Source organism: Manacus candei, unplaced genomic scaffold, assembly GCF_025592945.1.
Source record: "Manacus candei isolate 608988 ecotype Guabito, Panama unplaced genomic scaffold, ASM2559294v1 h1tg000022l, whole genome shotgun sequence".
NCBI classification, from domain to species: domain Eukaryota; kingdom Metazoa; phylum Chordata; class Aves; order Passeriformes; family Pipridae; genus Manacus; species Manacus candei.
Window position 1 is genome coordinate 4,125,923 of NW_026138070.1, and position 18,982 is coordinate 4,144,904.

Here is an 18,982-nt window from a genome sequence, read left to right on the forward strand (position 1 = left end):
GATCAGACAGCACAATTATGGTGTTTCAACCCAGAAGTTCTTGTTGAATTACTCTTGGAGCAGCTCAACCTGCACAAAAAATTCCATTGAGATTCTCAGGGGTTTCTGTCATTTATATTGTGATCTTCTTACCTAGGTTGGTTACTACAGTTAAGGGCAACCCTGAGTCAATGCATGTGAAGAAGTAAGAGCTGGCTTACTGTAAGAATGCTTCCTTTCTATCTGACTTAAAGCTCCCTAGAAATTCTAAGAGATTAAGGCCTTTTCTGCCACCACCCTAATTTACTGAAAGCAATAAATAAACCTCAGCTTGAAAAGAAGCAACTTCACATCTTTTGGATCCCGTAACAATAATATCAAAAAAAGTCACTTTTAGTGACATAAATGGGTAGATGATTAATAAAGTTCCACACCAGCAAAACCCACAGAGTACTTTTGTCTACAGATGGCCTTCTACACATCCTTCTTTAAGATGACAGAGAACCTGAAACAGAGCACTTAGTCAAACAAAGGGTAAAGTGTGGGGTAACACCCAGTGGCATCATCAACAATGGCACAGAGTTTTACATTTAGTGCCAGTGAAAGGTATTTTGTTTTTTTCTTCAAATGGTAGTTCCACTTTCCACACACTCTGCTATACTGTTACACATGTTGCTGCACCAGTGATTCATTCTACTTTTACATAAAGACATCTGTTCCAATTGTGGTATCGGGAGGAATAATGTGTTAACAGCACTCAGGTGATGGACACATCCACGGGAACTAGTGGAAGGCATAACTTCCCTCCTCTAGAGCTGAAAACAACCATCCTAATACGCTAGACCTACATCAGGCAGGTCTTGAAGAGTTTATCTTAAAACACAGTTTCTGGAATTCACTTCCAAAAAGGTCTGCAAAACTTTCACAGCAGCAGAAGAAAGGAAAATACAGCATCACTCCTGAAATCACTAAGTTTCACTTTGTGTTTGAATCAAACGCTTCGAATATGCATTTCTGGTCAGAGAGCAAAGTTCTGATGGGTTTAATGGCACTTTCAATGTACTCCTCAGTGCATTCCATCAATGTTTTTTTTCTTTTAAATTGCATCTCTTATTTCTTTAAATACATTAATCAGGCTAGTGTAGGCAAAACGGATCCATTGGACAATGCAATAAACATGAATTATCATCTATCCAACATGCATAATGGCTTAAAAATACATAATAGCAGGTGTAGTTTAAATGATTAGTTATTACACCTGTGGTGGGTCTGATTCAATTGGGGAAAATCATCTTTAATAGGTTAAAAGGTTTAGATCACCAGGCTTCCCTTAAAGTGGCTGTAGAGAGGGTATGATGGAGTACGCTGTCATTACTAATTCATTTAAGAAAAACATGGGGGATACAGCAAAGAACAGCATAAACGAGCGAATCCAATTTAAACATCAGGTAAGGCAGAAAACACCTTTTAAAAAAGCATGATAAATGAATTTGGGAGAGAGATGGAATTGACAGATTTATTTTAACGGGAATTTGACAAAGTCCCAGCACACTTCCGAGTTGGGAGGAAGAAACGAACGGGGTGTTTTGAATTCTTTTCCCTTTTCTTGTTTTCCTGCATTTTTTTCCCTTAAGTTTACATTCGGCAATTTTGAACCATAAAATACTAGAGCAAAACACCCCACATAAAGTACACTTGGGCTTCATTTATGTGCACTTGATCTGTCTCCAGCTGAAATGCAGGTGACAGGCAAATCACAGATTTAAACCGTGCTGATACTGCTGTGCCAGATGCAGAAATGTAAAGCACCCAAACTAACAACCTTAAGATAATATACTGAATAAGAAAGATGCCCAAACGAGTAGACCAGCAAACATGTGAATGTATCAACCCCACTTCCCATCTAACAATAATAATGTCTTCAGAAACTCCTCAACACTCCCCCCCACGCTGAGTGAGCCAGAGACACGAACGGCCTGCAGACCTGCAGTTCTGCAAGCTCTTATATTTAATTATCAATTTTTAAGCATTAAAAAAAAAAACCTGTAAGAAAAAAGCAGTATTTTTCATTATGCTGTTTCAGTCACAACCGTGTGAGCATTTCATTGATTCTAACCCTTTATTAAAACTTATTTTTGCCTTGTAAAAATGTAAACATTTCAGTAGTAAATTTCGCTCCAAAATAAACTTCTATTTTATCTCTCCCCTGCACCACTTCCTCCATTATTCACAACCTTTTTAATCTTAAAACAAAATAAAATTACAAGCAACAACAAACTCCATAAAAAAGAATCCTGGACATGTATTCCTCCTCCCAGTAATCCCATGTTTCTCATATTTGTGTTCGCATTTGCCTCTGAACATTCCTCCTATAGGCTGAGCTGAAACATCCTCATATTTATAATCCATCTTGTATACACGAGCAACTTACAAAGCAATTTTGGCCATGTCAAAATGCCAATATTTTCAACAAACACACACAAGAACTTCCCTACCTTCTATGGATCATTTTCTTTGCACAAACAAGGGCAACTGCAGTCCATAATTTAAACAACAGAAAAAGGAGGAGGAAGATGAGAAGACTTGCAGTCCTGTGTATAGCCAAAAAAATCATGTGGCAAATAGCACTCTGACTCAGCTGCTAACATTGTTCCATACTATTTCTGTAGCATTTGTAACACTTCTCCAAATTTTTATGGTATTAGGACACTGCCAAATAATGAGCATTGTATCACTGCTCCGAGGCTTGGATTGCCAGCACGCACCACCCAGCACATTGGCTGGGTCTGGTGGGTCAGGTACATATTTCTATTAAAGAAAGACAGTTTGTATTTGGTTTTTAAAAGTCAGTCAATCCCACAAACTTGCTTTCCCACCACCACCTCTCCTGCAGTGACAGGATCCACAAAGGCATCTTTCTGACCGAGTGGAGACGGGTGGAATCCTGCAGCAGGTCTTGTCCTGCAGTTTGATTTTCCAATTAAAAGATGAATGTCACTGTTCATAGATTATATTTGCAACTGGCCAAATTACATAAATTCAGGCCAAATATTCTGCTTCAATGTCAAAGATATAAAACGGAGACAGGAACTTTATTGCAGATGTTGTGGGAGTGCAGCAGGCTGGCAAAATTCTGGGCCAAAGCACAGCACTTGGACGTTACAGCCAAGGTCCCTCATTCCTAATTTCCCTCCCTTTTGTGTTAATGGGGAAGATAAAGACAGCCTTATTTCTTATTGTGCTCAAAGCTGCAGGGTTTCCAATAAAGCAATCTAAATGACTTTATCAGTTATTAGCATTAGAAAAATAAACCATGAAATTTAAAATACTGTGGCAAATGCCTATTTTCTACCATCTCAAAAAAAAAAAAAAAAAAAAGCCAACAAACAAAACCCAAACAACCAAACCCAATTAATTAACAGAAATGTAAAAGAAAATCATCGGACAAAAACCAAACAACCAAACCCAATTAACAGAAATGTAAAAGAAAATCATCATCAACAAAAGTTCCAGAGGATTTGCTCAGAGAGTTCCACGTGGAAAACAGACTCTAAACCCACCAGGAGTGCAGCCCGTAAGAGCTCTAATAGATTCCCTAATACTGGGAACCCTCTGTAGGTTATTACTAAACAGCATTTGTTGATAGACTGAGACTTTGAGATGACCTGTGATGTAAAGGTTGGGTCTGAATTATACGTTGCAAGGGATGGTATTTTGTCTTTCTGAGTGGATCTGTATCTGTTTAAATGCAACACTTCTTTTCATTAAGCAGAGGCGGCCCAGGCCATGAACTATGCACAGACAGTTTACATTACATGTGCGGAAGCAATCAACACTGGCAATATACATGACGTATGTAAAAGAAGTTGGAATTAATTTTTTTCCAGTGTATTAAAAAATAATAATATGGCAGTATCAACAAACACTCAACCTATTTCAGCCAGAGCAGAAGGCCACGGCTATAGGGCAAATGGAACTGATCAATATATTAGCCTACAGCAACACCCCCTCAGTGTACGGCTGTATGTTTGCAAGGCTCGGAAGATTAAATTGTCTGTGAAAGGTTTCTGCACTCCTACTCTAAAGGAGATACCCAGAATCCTGTTAACAAGCATCAGGCTAAAGCCAACTTACGTTTTAACAAGGGCTGACTTAAAAGCCTGGCACGGCAGTGAACAAGAAAACCCCTTCCAGCAGAAACGCGGCATTTTAGTAAGAAATCAGTGCCCTGCCAGGACTAACTTGACAAATATGGTTATCGGTGGCACACGGAAATAGTTGCAAAGCAGCTGTTAATCAGGGAAACACATCATAGAACGCTGATGCCAGCACTCGGAAAAAATGCAAGGGGCTAATTATGAAGCCATATATCTCACTAAGGAGGCACCGCTCCCGCATCCCGGCAGCGCTCCCGCCCAGCCGGTCCTGGGACACCGCTCCAGCCTCCTCCTCCAGGACAAGCCTTGTCCCAGCTCGGCCACCTGCGCCCCAAAATTCCTGCGAAATTCGTGTTTCACAGAAAGCGCTTGTTATTTGTAAAGGAATTATCTGCAGGTCAGTCAGGGGAGGGCGAACGCTTTAAAGCTCCTGTGATTTCACTGAGATTTTTAGGAAAACATGCAGAACCCCAGGAATTATTTTGGTTGAGAGATAACCTAAAAATCTACAAAGTTTGGTGGATCTCAAAGTTGGAAGGAGAAAAGTTTAAAAATGCAGTAACAACAATAGCAAAGCCCTCGTGTAAAACAGAACGCCGGGGGGGGGGGGGGAATACAATTTAAAGCAAGATTCACGGAAGGCAGGAGAGCAAGATTCACAGGAACAAAGGCGAGGAAGAAATGGGCTATGAACCATATCTGAGATTAAGAACCTGGAACTAAGAGAACACCGAGTAGCAGCCAAAACAAAACAAAACAACAAAAAACCCCCAAACAAACAAACAAAAAAACCAAAACACCAAATAACAACAACAAGAAGATAAAAACCGGTAAAGATAAAAGGGGGTGCTGGGAACTCAGAGTCCAGATGACACGGAACTCGGCCACCCACACGAAGGGTGAGGGAGATGTTCCCAGCTGTGTCCCTGTCACGGGTCCTGCTCAGAAAAGGAGGCTCGGGGGGGAACCTTATCACTCCAAACTACCCGAAAGGAGGTTGTAGCCAGGTGGGATTCAGGCTCTCCTCCCAGGGAACAAGCAATAGGACAAGGGGAGGTAGTCTTAATCTGCGCCAGGGGAGATTCAGGTTGGACATTAGGGCGAATTTCCCCACAGAGAGGGGGACGAGACACTGGGACGGGCTGCGCAGGGCGGCGGTGGAGTCGCCATCCCTGGAGGTGTTTTAAGGGAAGACTCAAGTGCCGCGGTCTGGTTGACGAGGCGGTGCTGGGTGATGGGGTCGGCCTCGGGTGATCTCAGAGGTGTTTTTTTACCGCGGTTGCGTGGATTCTGCGAGGGCGAACCCCGCGCTCCCCCAGCGCTCCCTCAGCGCTCCCGCGGGGCTCCCCCGGGCCGGGCCGCTCGCGGAGCCCGCGCGCCCCCTGGCGGCGCCGCCGCCGCCCCGCGCCCGCCGTCAGAGCCCCCAAATTAAGTGTTTTCACTCAGTGGAAATGAAATGTTTTTGCAAGATGAAACAGAAAGAAAATTGAGGTTTTAGGTAATTACTAGTTGGCATTTACATATCACAGGCTGGTTCAACACCTATTCATTTTCCTCTTTTATTTTCAATTTTTTAAAATTGCTCATTAAAACGAACACATGACAGGGACGGGGGGGAAAAAAATTGCTCTTCCTCTTTTTCCTGAGGACTACAAAATCCAAATCTACTTTAAATACATTTATCTATAATTATCACATACAAAAAAGCCTCACTTAATTTACATGAATAGGGTGACCAAAAAAAAATTAAAAAAAAAAAGAAAATTATAAAAGCCAAGAAAAAAAAAAAAACATCTGAGTTGTCAGTGTGTTGTGCCTGCGGAGCGCCGGGGCCAGGCTGGAGCGAGCAGCGCTGGAGCAGCTGAGATTCCCGGTGTACTGCCATCCTAATCCCATCCATCCCACCCACCGGCTCAGCTGGAGCACCGCTGCCTCCTTCCCCTTCAACATATTTTCCCCTCATTTCTTCTATTCCCACTACAAAGAAGTGACTCCACATAGTCCCTGTTCCCAACTTCTTTGTTCCAGAGCCACTCCACACTTCCTCCAGCTGCTCCCGAGGGTGTGACCTCTCCACCTCCTTCATTCACACAGAAGCAGCCTTTCCTCACATAACCTCACCATTTCCAGGGATCCTGGTCTGCAGCCCCAACTGCACTTTCAGCTCGCTGGATTCTCCATTCAGATTCCCTTTGTTCAGTTGAACACATCTGTCCTATGCAAAGCCCTGAATTTTCCTGCACCCTTCAGCTTTTTTTAATTTTAACCTTGTGAAAGTCTTGTTTAACCCCACAACGCGTTGCAGGATACCATTTGTATGAAAAATGCTATATAAAATAAAGTTTTATTGTATCATATGTTAAGGGCATAAAACATCCCGGATAGAAGTGTACAGGAGCTGACATGATAGACTAATATATTTTAAGGTCTATTGTGTAAATATGTATTTAGGGAATTCTAAAGCATGGTATTATTGACCCAAGTCTCTCTTAAAACACATTGATATATGGAGTAAAAGCCCTTATGAAAAGTAGCAACTTCGCCTGTGTAGTAGTCACCTTTCAAAGTGAAATATCTCTGTCATCTCCAGTTTTTTATAATTCCATTGAAAACACATCTTGACAAAATTCCTGTCTTTTCAAGAGGAATAATATCCAAGTTAAACTTGCACGCACAAAACTAAAAAGAACTAGAAACTTTCACACATTCATTAAAAGAAATGTAAAACAACTATTTTTATCTGCAGAGAAAATGTGCTAGCTATGTATTTTTATATTTCAGAAAGAAATACACCTCCAAATGAGACTTCATAACATCAGGTTTAACACAATAAAAACTGTTAAGGGGAAGTGATAAATGCTGGAAAAACGTCTTATAAGAAATATGAGCAGAAGAGCAAACTAAATGTATTAAACTGATAATGCAGCCGTAATAAATTTAACCAGTGAGCAGCACAAACCTTTTTTCTAGAGTTCAAACATTTTAACTTTTTATTGAAGAGAAATCATCTCACTTTCAGAGGGAAAATAAAATTTAAAAATCTCCTTTTTGCACTACTGCCTAAACTGAAGTTGCAGTCCCGGTACCACCAAAGAAGGAATTGCAGCGGGATGAGCAGGGTGGGGGTGTGGGGGGATAACTCCTGCAATCCAACTGGCAGCAAATTATTTGAAGTTCCTTTTACACAAAAATGGCAATAACCTCTGTGCTGAATGCAGGGGAGATCCCTGTGGATAATCCATGGACCAGCTCTCCTGCTCTAGGTAAGGAATCTGGCCCCCAGGTGGGTGAAGCCAACATGCCATGACCAAACTGATTCCACAGGATCCAAGAAAGATGCCAGAGGGAAGGTCAAAGCTCAAAACTTCGTAAAGAGAACCTGATTTTTGTAACTTTTCGTGACCCAATTTACACATCTTGCTTCTCCCTTCTCGCAGGAGGAAGCTCAGGGATATCACTGGGGCTCTGTGCTGTAAAATTAACGCAAGTGTCGAGCTGCTGAGCTGAATCACCCCACAGGAATGTCATGACTCAGTGTCCAAGATGCTCACTACAGCAGAACTCACATCAGTGCCTGGCTCCACAGCTCCACAAAGCCATGATCCAGCTGCCAGGGGAGCAGCACCTCCAGCCTCACCTTTCTCCCTCCTCTCTCCATGTCACCATCACTGCAGAGCTCAGATACAGCAGCTCTCAAAAGAAATCCCTTCTACCCCATTACCTTCACATGTGTAGAATGTAAAAAACAACAAAGCTGTCATTTATTACATTTTCATTCTTTCAGCTACAGGGCAGGCAAGGACTGCTGGGGGTTCATTCACACACCAGGGAGCTGGAGGATGAGGTAAGGGTAGGAAGTCCATGTCACACCTAACAACTGTGCCTCAGTACCTAAAATCACTACTGAATGGGAGACTGCAGAAGGCTGAATCAATCAGAGATGCACCAGAGCAGGATCACTGTTCACACCTAGATTCCTCTAATTCCACAGTCAAGGGATTGGAAAATACCTATGATACAAAGGTTTAAATTTAGTGCAAGGGGATAAAAAGCAGAACCCATCTGTGGAAGATGCTATAAAGATGTTTGAGACTGAAAAGACTCAAATGGACAAGCAAACCCAGCGAGTTCATTCCGTGAACCTGCGATTTCAAGAACCCCATTTCACAGAATTTTTAACCCATGGGAAATGTGGATTAGAAAATGAGTGTTTTCCTTTCAGCAATAAACCCCCCAAAAATTAGGGGTGAAGTCACGGGGCTACGATGGTTTTATGACAGAGTAAATAAGGAGATACTGGAGGAAACTATTTGGATCACCAGATTCTAAGAAACAAAAGGTTTCTTGTTGGAAACACGAAAGAAGCTGGAAATTGTGACAGATGCACAATAAATCATGCAAACCACAGCAGTTGGGAAGAAATAGCAAAAGCAGAAGAACTTAAAACACTGGAAGACCTTTTTGCAAATTTAGTATTTTACTTAGAGCTCTTTGGGACCAGACTGGTCCTTTTACTCTGCATTTGCACAGTGCCTGCTGCTGGTCTGCCATCAGCCTCCTCGACATTTATTACAACACAAATAATAATAAAGGCTGAGCAGACCATGCACTTTGTTCCTGCTGTTAATTGCCCCATTAAGGGAAAAACGAAGTAAGGGGCAAGAAACCTGATTGGCCAGAGCTGCCTCGTCTGTGGGGACTGCAAGTGGAATAATTTTATAGATCCGAAAGCAGCTGCGCCCCTTGCCTTTGTCCAGTTCTCAGCAGAAAGGAGCTCACACCACACAATTCCCCCCTCAGAGGGAGGAACTTGCATGCCCAGCCTCAAAAGCAACTCAGCTTCCCTGTCAACTCTCAGGATGCTTCCTCTGTAACAGGAGAGAAACAGTAAAACAGCAAACACGAGGAACATTTCCACAGTAGCTGCCCAGGCCATCAATAAATACCCTGCAAACAACGGGGCCAATTCATTTTCCCTGTGGTCAGTTTGGTGCTTTTCATGGATGTTACGGTCACTACTTACAGAGACAAAGCATAGGGGTGTCAGGACAAATTCAGGATGCTGCTCAGCCAGTACAGCACTGCCTGCCCCAAAAAAATCCCGTGTACTCATCACCTCCTCCTCTCCCTTGAAACACTTGAGTAAGATGCCACCACCCTAAACTGAGTTACAACGTCCAAGAGAATTAGTTCTACAGAGAATTAAACTGACACCAGGGCACTTCTCCCTAATTCCTACCCAGAAATTTAGGTCCGAAGTAGGAAGGTCTAAAAAAAACAGAGAAGGTTCAAAACGGCACTTCTGCTGTTTTTTTATTTTCCTTAAACCTTGGCACAGCCAGCACATGTCAGGGATTATTATAATTATACTCTTTACATGCTGAAAAATTAATAAACAATTACTCACTTCGGGGAAAAAAAAAAGAAAGCAGCCATTTCCTTGACAAATGCTGCAGAAAGCATCAACAATCTCTCTGAAATCTGGGTCCACAGCAGGGAATTAACACCAAGGGAAGAATGGCCACGGCTGCTGCCGAGAGCTGGCACGACTGGAAACCTGAGGCTGTAATTCAGTTTTCTCAGGAGTCTGCACCTGATCCAGAGGAGCTACAAAGCATTTTTATATCTTTGTAACAGAAAAAAAAAAGTAGATTTGGTCTTTAATGCTGCTTTGGCCCAAGAACAGGCTGGTCAATCAATTCCTATTAAGCCACAAGGTCCAAAATTGGGGTGTTTGAGATGCACTGGAATCAATCCTGCTAGGCCAGAAAGGGCTTCCACGCTGCCTTCGTGGCTGCAAACTGAGGGTTACCTCTGCTGTGGTAGGAAGTCAAGCTCACCTTTCCAGGAAACCATGAGAAAGATAAAAAATACACACTTTCCTGAGCAAGTGAATGAGACAGCAAAAATATGGGGCCTTGAGAAATTCTCACACAAATTTATCTGCAGCCTAAATTTTGATTAAAATCTGCCATTCGGCAGGTTCTTTTCTAAAATACTGGCAAGTTCTATATTAACTTCCTTGAGAATACAGAGGGAACTCATGTGCACCTGCACTGAAAGGCTTCCAATAGTCTCAAAAAAAAAATTAAATAAAGCTAAATAAATGCTGCATATCCCTTTTTAAGCAGCCCCACTCTAAGGTGGTTTTCTCCCCACCTTAAATCAATGGTAACCCAATTCCAATGCCTTGCAGCTCTGTCTGAGAACTAGAGGGGAGATCAACGCTTTTTATCTTAAGGATTATGGATCACTCCTTGGCTGACTAACACACCCAGCAGCCCATTAGAACCACCACCAAGGGCACCCTGTTCCTCCTCCCACCCCTCTGACTTGAGAAAGCAGCATATAAAACTTCACCCCTCCACGTTGCAGCTCTTGGCCTGCCTGCCTTGTTTCATACTCTAAACACACCAAGATTTATTAACCTTTACAGTAAAAACAAATAAAATGATGATGAAGTAAAACCACAGTGATGTAAGGGCTGCAGCTCGCACCGTTTATCTGGGGAAATCCAATTAGTGCTCAAGTGGCAGAGATACCTGGAAAAGTGCTCACAATCAAATCAAAAAAAGATACAAAAACATTAACCTGATGGCTAAAAACTCCACATTTAAACATTTAAAGTAATAAAGGTGCTTTTATTGAGTATTTTCTATATTTCATTAGGTCCCAAATTGATGAGGAGACCTAGAGATGCATTTCCTGGCCTTTGGATTCTTGGACCAAAAGCTTGACTTTGTTGTTGTTGTTGTTGGAAGACACAAAGAGTGTTTCTTGCTGGAATGGCAAAACTTCCTTCTGCAGTAGCAACTACAGCACCAACTGCACATGCAGGAAATGCTGGGAAGCTCATGAAGATATTCTTTGATGTGACACATTCATCCTGTACTCACCATGGCGTGGGCAGAAATGTTGTTTGAATTATTTCTGCACATCAGGGTATCTGGATTTACCAGAAATTCTCTCAAAGCCATGGCCTCATGTGTCCCTTGGCTGGGAAAGGAGCCACACTGGTGAGATGGTTGCTGGAAAGACAAGGACCCACTGCACAGCCTGGCTCAGAAAAGATGGGAACTGAATAAATAATGAGATCAGTCCAACCCCCAGCAGTAGGACCCTCAGATTAGGTCAGATGACAAGACTTACAGAAAAAGCACCCAGCACAACGTCCCTGCTCTGTCCTTCTGAATGCTGTGACTCTGCTGCTTTTTGTCAGCATTAAATTCACTTAAATTTATTAAAAGAGGAATCAGGAGAGAGTCACTGTCAATGAACAGGAGAGCAAACTTCTGTTTGAGTAACAATCTGTCTAAAAGCACAGAACAGGAGACAATAATACTTCATAATTTTGAGAACATCTAATAGAACCTTTCCTCCTGGTTTGCTTATAGGTTACACTTGCCCCCAGTCCCCACTCTTCATGCTGCTCTCAGCCTGTACCCAGAGGGGTTGAATGCACACATTCAGAATAGACTGCAGTAAATGCAACATAAAATGCATTTAAATTCCATTCCCAGATGAGTTAAAAGAAGCAAACTTCCTTGAACTACAGAGAAAAATAAGCTTTATTTTGTATTTTTCCATCTGTTTTTAAAGGTTCAAAAGTCTTTACTACATCTCCAGGGAGAAAATTTCATGGCAGATCACTGTCAGGATTTTTACTTAATGCTAATCCTGAACTTCCTTTTTTTTTTTTTTGGTAATATGAATCCACTGCTCAGAAACAAATTTAAGACTTAAGAATATCATATGAACAGCTTGGACTGTACTGGGCACCAGAAAAAGAGTTATTTCCCGACTTTTCTGTTTCACTGGGCTGCTACTCACACTCACATGCTCTGAACTGGCCCTATGTGTGGTATTCCCCTTCTGCAGAGAATATTCATGAATTAGCTTTTAGATGCCAAGGACTGCAACTTGTCTTCAGGGAGCAATTTCTACATCTCTTAAACTCTCGTGCTTGGTATGTAGCAAATCACGAAAGAGGAATGTCACACCTGGAATTTGCACGCTGAGATATAAAGTGCTTAAAATAAAAAAATTAAGCAAAAAAAATTCCTCTATCAAGCAGGTTCAACACAGCAACTTTTAGATTCCCCTCCTCTCCATCCCCTGTAACCAACAGGGATGAGCACGGGGTAAGAATCAGTGGTGAGAGACCTCCTGCTCATGTCTGGAGTATAAAGAGTCCTGGTTTATTATTCTGCATTTGCATGTGGCAGCAAATGTGTAAATGTTTTAATAATACAAAAATCCCAATAGAGTGGAGGAGGAGGATATGAAAGAAAGAAATACAAGGACATTTACTTTCTTGAGAGTGAGATAGAAAGGAAAAGAGAGAAGGAAGATGACACGATAAGGGACAAAGCTTTCTGGGGTATATCTGGAAAAAGCTAAAAGAGGAATCATTAGGAAGCCCATAGTGCATCTCCAGTGATACAGTGCGGATCAATTCATTTAACACTGCCCTGTACATTTACAGAAAAGTACTTTTGATATAATAAAGGCTCATAAACACACAGAAATTGGGTTAGACCTGTTTCGAATTCCTGCCAAACAATGGTTCAGAAAAATGAAGCTCTATATTAATTAGCTCGACTCAAGAGTGATTTGATAACAGCAGATGCTGTCTGGATGCTTTCAGCTTGATGGGCTCCACATACATGAACTTAAGAGTGGCTTTGATGCAATTAGGTATCTCTCTCTCCTGTAACATGTGTTCAGCTGAACCAAGGCCTTGTGTCTCTTTAACATCTTGAACTAGAAGGGTATCGACACTCCTCCTGGTTCTTCTCCAAATGAGTGGAGCTAAAGAGAAGCAGCTCATTTGGGGCTTACCCACCCAGCTCCAACAACCTGAGGACAGAGAGGAACAGGCACCAGTGCAGTGCCCACAACACAATATTAAGGTCTGCTTCTACCACAAACCACATTTCCTGGCATGTCATGTTCCCAGGCTTGGTTAGTCCCAGTCAAAAAACTGCCCTGTCCACTGCTGCTTCAACTCATGCCACTTTCTGTAAAAATGAGGCATTCAGTAATATTTCCATACATCCCTCTCAATCCTATATTCCCAGAAGCTCCTGCATACACTCACTGTTCCACTGGAGGAGTTTCCATTCGGTCGTGGCATGGCTCTCACACCATTTCCTTTCAGAGACAACTTCTTCTATTCCTGGGAATATTCATGCATTGACATCTCAGAGATCCCTTTGCCTTTCTGGAAGGGATGTACCCACCTCACTGTGCAGCCAGAAAGCACAGGCATTTGCTAAAGGACACATGCAACATAGGAGCTGTTTAATGCATCAGGGACAAGGCTAATAGGAGGTCTTGATTTGTTAATTATCTGTCAGTTTGTCACAGCTGGGCTGCAAGGAGTGGGTGAGGGGGAATCTTTCTGCTTGGTTCTTTCTCTAAATGCTGAATTAGGCTGTCAAAACCTTCATCCCACCACAAGAGGCTGTGAAAAGAAGAGCCAGACTATCCTTTTCTTCCTCCTCTTCCCAGCAGGATATGCTGCTTCAGATGTCCTACTCTCCCACCATGCCTGCAGAAACGTATATGGCATCTATAAAGTGACCTTCACCCCACCACACCATGCCCAGTTTAGTCAAGGGACGTGAGCAGACCTGAGCAGGATAAATCAGAGAGGAAATCCCAGTGCCAGGGGAGCACACAGGAGACATTTAATCTGTAAGGAGCCCTGAAGTTGCTCCCTGCTTGAATCAGCAATTTCCAAGCAGGGTTTTGTAAGGCTTGGCCCCTGTGAGAGCAGGCAGAGAGATGTACATGGAGTTACAGAGATAAAAAGGTGGAGTAGCGTCAAGATTCTCTTCCCTCTCACATCTCCATCCCACATAATCCTCTAAGTTCAGGCTGTGAAAAGGAATAATGTCTGGAATACCCCCATGGAGACAAAGCCAGAAAAGCAGAAAGCAGGCTGTGACACAGCACCAGAATTTACCATAAATGCTTCTGCCTCCTCAATCCAGCTAAACGTGGCCGTTAAGCCATGGGAGCCCCGGGAGATCCCCACCCACTCCTCTGTTTTCCCTGCAGGCCACGTCCAGAGCATCCCATCCCTCCAGTCCTCTCCTCAACAGGCCCTGGATTATGAAAAATCCCCTGCAGGAGCTTCCCACATCCAACAGACACACCCTTTCCTACCACCAGCGACGCTGCGCCCTTCCAGGTGTGGGAGGCTCGGGATTTATTCCCTGTGCACAGGGGCACTGCCTGCTCCAGGTGGGAAAAGGGAGGGATCAGAGCTATAAACTCACCTGAACTGGAAAAAACTACCATGAGAATTCCTCTGGTCATCACAACCGTTAGAAAAAGGTGTCTCAAGGTAAGAGTTGTGTGTTTTACACTCAGGACAGCCAAGGAGCACACACACCTGGTCAGCACACAAGTCATATTCTCTGAGCAATTTTCTTCAGTGGACCATCTTTTCCAATAGCTAAACAACACTGGTGCTTTTCATCTTTTGACCTAGAATCCTTAAAACCAACATTTCATTTTCTGGTGTGATCCACCCATACACTCCAGCACTCCAGCAGTAAGGGCAGAACAAGACCTACAGTTTTCTCATCTGATTGTTTAGTCCTGAGCACTAAAACTAATGATATGTTTTGCACAGCAAGTCATACCTTTCCCAGCTGGGGTCTAGTGAGAAATCCACTGAGGACAAAATAACTGTCTCTATCTTTCATCTAGTGAAGTTAATAAATCCATTTGGGGCAATATTTGCAGAGCTTGTCCCTGGAAAATAAAATTTGCTAAAGCACTGCTTCTCAAACTTTCTGCAAGCTTGACTCCCTTTTCCACTCATCTGTTGTGGTGGCTCATCCCACATTCCTCAGCTGAGGTGGCAGCAAGTTCCTCAAGGAAAATGAGTTACTGGAATAAATGCTACCTCTTCAAACCAGGAGGAACAGAGCTCCTTAGAGCAATTACAGGTAGAAAGCTGTTTACTGGCGAGTGACTTTGTGACTTCCTTTGAAGCCTTCTGCACCCCTTTGGGGTTCTAACCTAAGTTTGAGAAATACTGCTTTAAAGAACTTCACTATGAAAAGACATGGCACTGGTGATGACAATGTGGTGACACAGCATTGTTCCCCACACCTACAGAAGAGTTCAGGAGCATTTTCCCAGCAGGTCCTGGTGGGACCTTCCTCAGCCCCTCTGCCTCCAGCAGCTCTGCCCCACAGTGATCCAGACTCCTGGGAGCTGGGATGATGCTGGAGATAACGACCCAGCATCGATAATACAACCAATGCAGCAGTCAGCACTAATTATCCCAAAGTACTATAGGGCAAGGCCTGTGTCTCTCGAAACATCTGCCTCTCAATCTTCTGGTCTTTAATAAAATCACCCTCCCAGCCATAGGGTGTAACTGGAATTGTACATACCCATGTGCATGCAAAAACAGAAATGCATAAGGAGAGATTCAGGTCCTCATTAAAAAATGGAATAAATAAGAATTCACCAAGGAATTCTGCCAGAGTCTGATTTCCAGATCTGGTTCTGCTGCATTCTTGCCCACAGCCTGCAGAGCTCTGGGTGCCTCCCTATCCTTCTCCAGCTGCACCATCCTCTTCAAATTCAGACTTCTTGCACCTATAATTACTAGGTGCCCTGTGCCAGGCTCCTTTAATTAACCAACCCAACTCTTCTCCCTTTGGGATCAGACTAAGCTCTTTTTTATTAGTTCCATCATTAGCTCCATCAGTATCTAGGCCTAAGCAGGATACCTTATACCACTCCACGAGTGGGGCTGTAGGGTGCAAATGACCTCCAAAGCACCTGCCTGCAGGAGAGGCAAGGAAAGCAAGGCTGTGCAGCGAGGAGAAATGGCAGGAGGGGTGGAAACACCACCTTTCAAATTTAATTACATCAGCAAAAACGACACAGCTCAAAATCCTCAGGAAAATGCCTTGTGTGAGGGGACTTTCGTGTGGGAACAGTGATGAAGGTGGTTCAATCCAAAGAGGGGCAAAACCAGAATAAACCCCCTTATTTGTCACCACACCAGAGCCAACCTTGTGATTTTCAGGGCTCCAAGAAAGAGCCAGGCATTCCTGGAGAGCACTATTTCCCCAAGCCTCCCTCTCTCCAACTGACAGTCTTACCAGCTTCCACTCTCTGAAGCTGTTTCACCCAATTTCTATGCAGCCCACACGGAGAAAACAAATGTCCAGCTGCCCCCTGGCCCACGAGATATTCTACACGTACGTGTTCATGCACGTGGTGCAGAGAGAAAGGGAGGTGGGAAGCAGCAGAGCCGGGTAGTGCCCTGGGATTTCTCAGGACAGGCGGTCACTCCAGTCGCACAGCCCGACCTCCCCTGAGAGTTCTCTCAAGGAGAAACCAGCCATCGATCCTGGGACACACAACTTCCAGGACCCTTCCTTATCTCTGAGCAGCTTCTGCCACGAATTCCTGAATGCGCTTTAATGTTTAAATTATTAAATGCATTAATGTATTTACATTATTCAAGTCTTATGTGCATTTTTCTAAGATAATTTATGTATAAGAGCTTGAATGTCCATGACTGTTAATGTCTACAACCCTTCCTGTTCATTATTGATTCTGGAAGGGAAAAAAAAAGGCAGTGTTTTAATGCCTTATTTTTAATGTATTAAGAGTCTGAATAAGTGCATTCTCTTTTTTCTTTTGTAATTTCATAATTTAAGTAGTGCATTTATTAAACTGACACAGTATGAATTGTGGTGAAGTCTGGCACAGGTCCATGCTGCCAACGCAGCCCAACCGACCATCACGCTGCTCTGCAAATCAAGCACAAGCTCAGCTCCTCGTACTCCAGCTTCCACTCCCTACCCAAAATCAGAAGGGACACAGACTACAAAGTCTTTTTAAAACACATTTTCTTTGAAATTTACATGGTTTTTCTCTGGCATCCCCGTTTCAAGTCGTAGTAAATTTTTTTTTGATGCTATTGATGAACTGTTTGAATGCAAACCTGATTTTTCAATGAGCTCTGACACACATAACTTACAGTTTAAAAATGTCTATGGTACCTTTTAAGTCCTGTAGCTCCCAAGCTCTTCAAAAACCTAAACTGAATATAATTTTGTTGCTCCTACACCACAGTTGTTGCACCATAAATCCAAAAATTTGCTCCTGGCTTAATGTCCACAGGCAAATTACACAGAGAAATCAGGTCAGCTGCACTGCTGAACCACAGTCACTTCCAGAGCAAAATGTAGAGCCATTCAGCAATAGCTGCCCATCCTGCATGGCAGTTTGGGACACGAATGCTATTACAGGCAACAGAAACTGCAAAAAAAAAAAAATCAGCTCACACACAACAGAGCTACCTCTGCTCACTCCACCCACACTCAAACGGTGTGTATGGACATGCACTTTATATATAAATTATGTGTAAATGCCTTGGATGTTAATAGCCAAAAATACTACTTCCCAAGTCCAGTTTTAACTGCCAGACAAATCCACCTCCAGCCGAGCCTGCACAGAGCAACAGTGACACCCGATGGCTTTGAGCTTAACCTTGGGACACGATTCCCCCCGAGCAGAATCCAGGGGCTCCGCTCCCTCCGCCAGCGTGGTGGCCCCGGCTCCAATCACATATCAGAGCAACTCATCAAGGAGCTGAGCTGCAGAGAGATAAAACTTGCTGTACGTAGGCACTGCATGTAATTAAGAGTGTGCATAAGTTTCACAGTGCATTCTGCATAATTACAGCCCTGCCTGGCACCGCTGCCAGTGCGAGCATGAACACACACGCACACACATAATGTATGCACAATATTGTGCATATGGACTTGGGAAAAGGCAGGGAACAGGGAAAGTTGCTGGCTGTTGTTTTAAGAGCTGACTCTGCCATTTCTAAGGTTAAGTTTGTGTTTTTTTGCTACTCATTACCATTCTTTAACTGTTACAATTTATATCAGCATATAATGTTAAATAATTACAGGGAGCGGAGCTCACTCTAGCGAGGATATAAATGCGCTGTGGGATTCTACAGATTTAAACAAATAACACTCACAGCAGGGGGTGAGCAGATGAATTAGCATTAATATCCTGCCTGGGAGATCCCAGTGCAGTGTTATGGCTTAAATACAGATCTTTTCTGTAACAGTCAATATGACAGCTACCAGCAATACAGCCCGGCACATCCAGCAGTCAATATAGAGCTGCGGCTGAAAGAATGCCCTCGTAACAATCCATACAGCAGCCAGTTAAAATAAATAACTTCCCTTTAACAGTCTATATCGCAGCCAACTGCATTAAAACCTTCCCTTTTAAGGTCTATACAATAGTCAGCTAAATGGAAAAATTGGCATCCTTCTTGGCAGCTCCAGAGGAAAGTCAGGCACCGAACGGGCGAGAGGCTGAACTCTCCTCTCGTCTCTTGGGGGAGAGGAGGGTCCCTCCACATCATGCTGGGGAATCCTGCTCGGCTCTACCACAGGAAGGACAATTTAAGCCTCCAAAGCCATCACTTCACTATCTTTCACAAGCAATTATATTCACTTTAAAAAAAAATAAAGATCAAAACCTATTTCTTTCCCGACTGGAGTAAGGAATCAGGCAGAGCACAGCTGTCCAGCAGTAGCCAGCACACAGATCCATATTTCCTCAGGGTAGAGGCAATGTGCCTTTTCCAGCACTTTTACCACTGGAGAGATGCCCCATCTCAGGCTAAAAGCAGAGCCCGGACTTGAACCCTCTGTTTTAAATCAGTAGCTGCTTTTTCACTCTCTAACAAGAAGCAACAGGCTGAGGTAGGCTGGGAATCTGCCTCCCTTGGACCAGAGCACAGCACTTCATTGTGCAACAGCAGTTGCAACAGAGCA

At 43.2% G+C, this 18,982-nt stretch overlaps 1 protein-coding gene across 1 annotated transcript in view; it reads right to left on the minus strand.

Annotated features, from left to right (window-relative positions):
* Positions 1–18,982, minus strand: part of PEX14 (peroxisomal biogenesis factor 14) — a 71,700-nt gene that overhangs the window by 37,901 nt on the left and 14,817 nt on the right. The gene's annotated exons all lie outside the window — the stretch shown is intronic.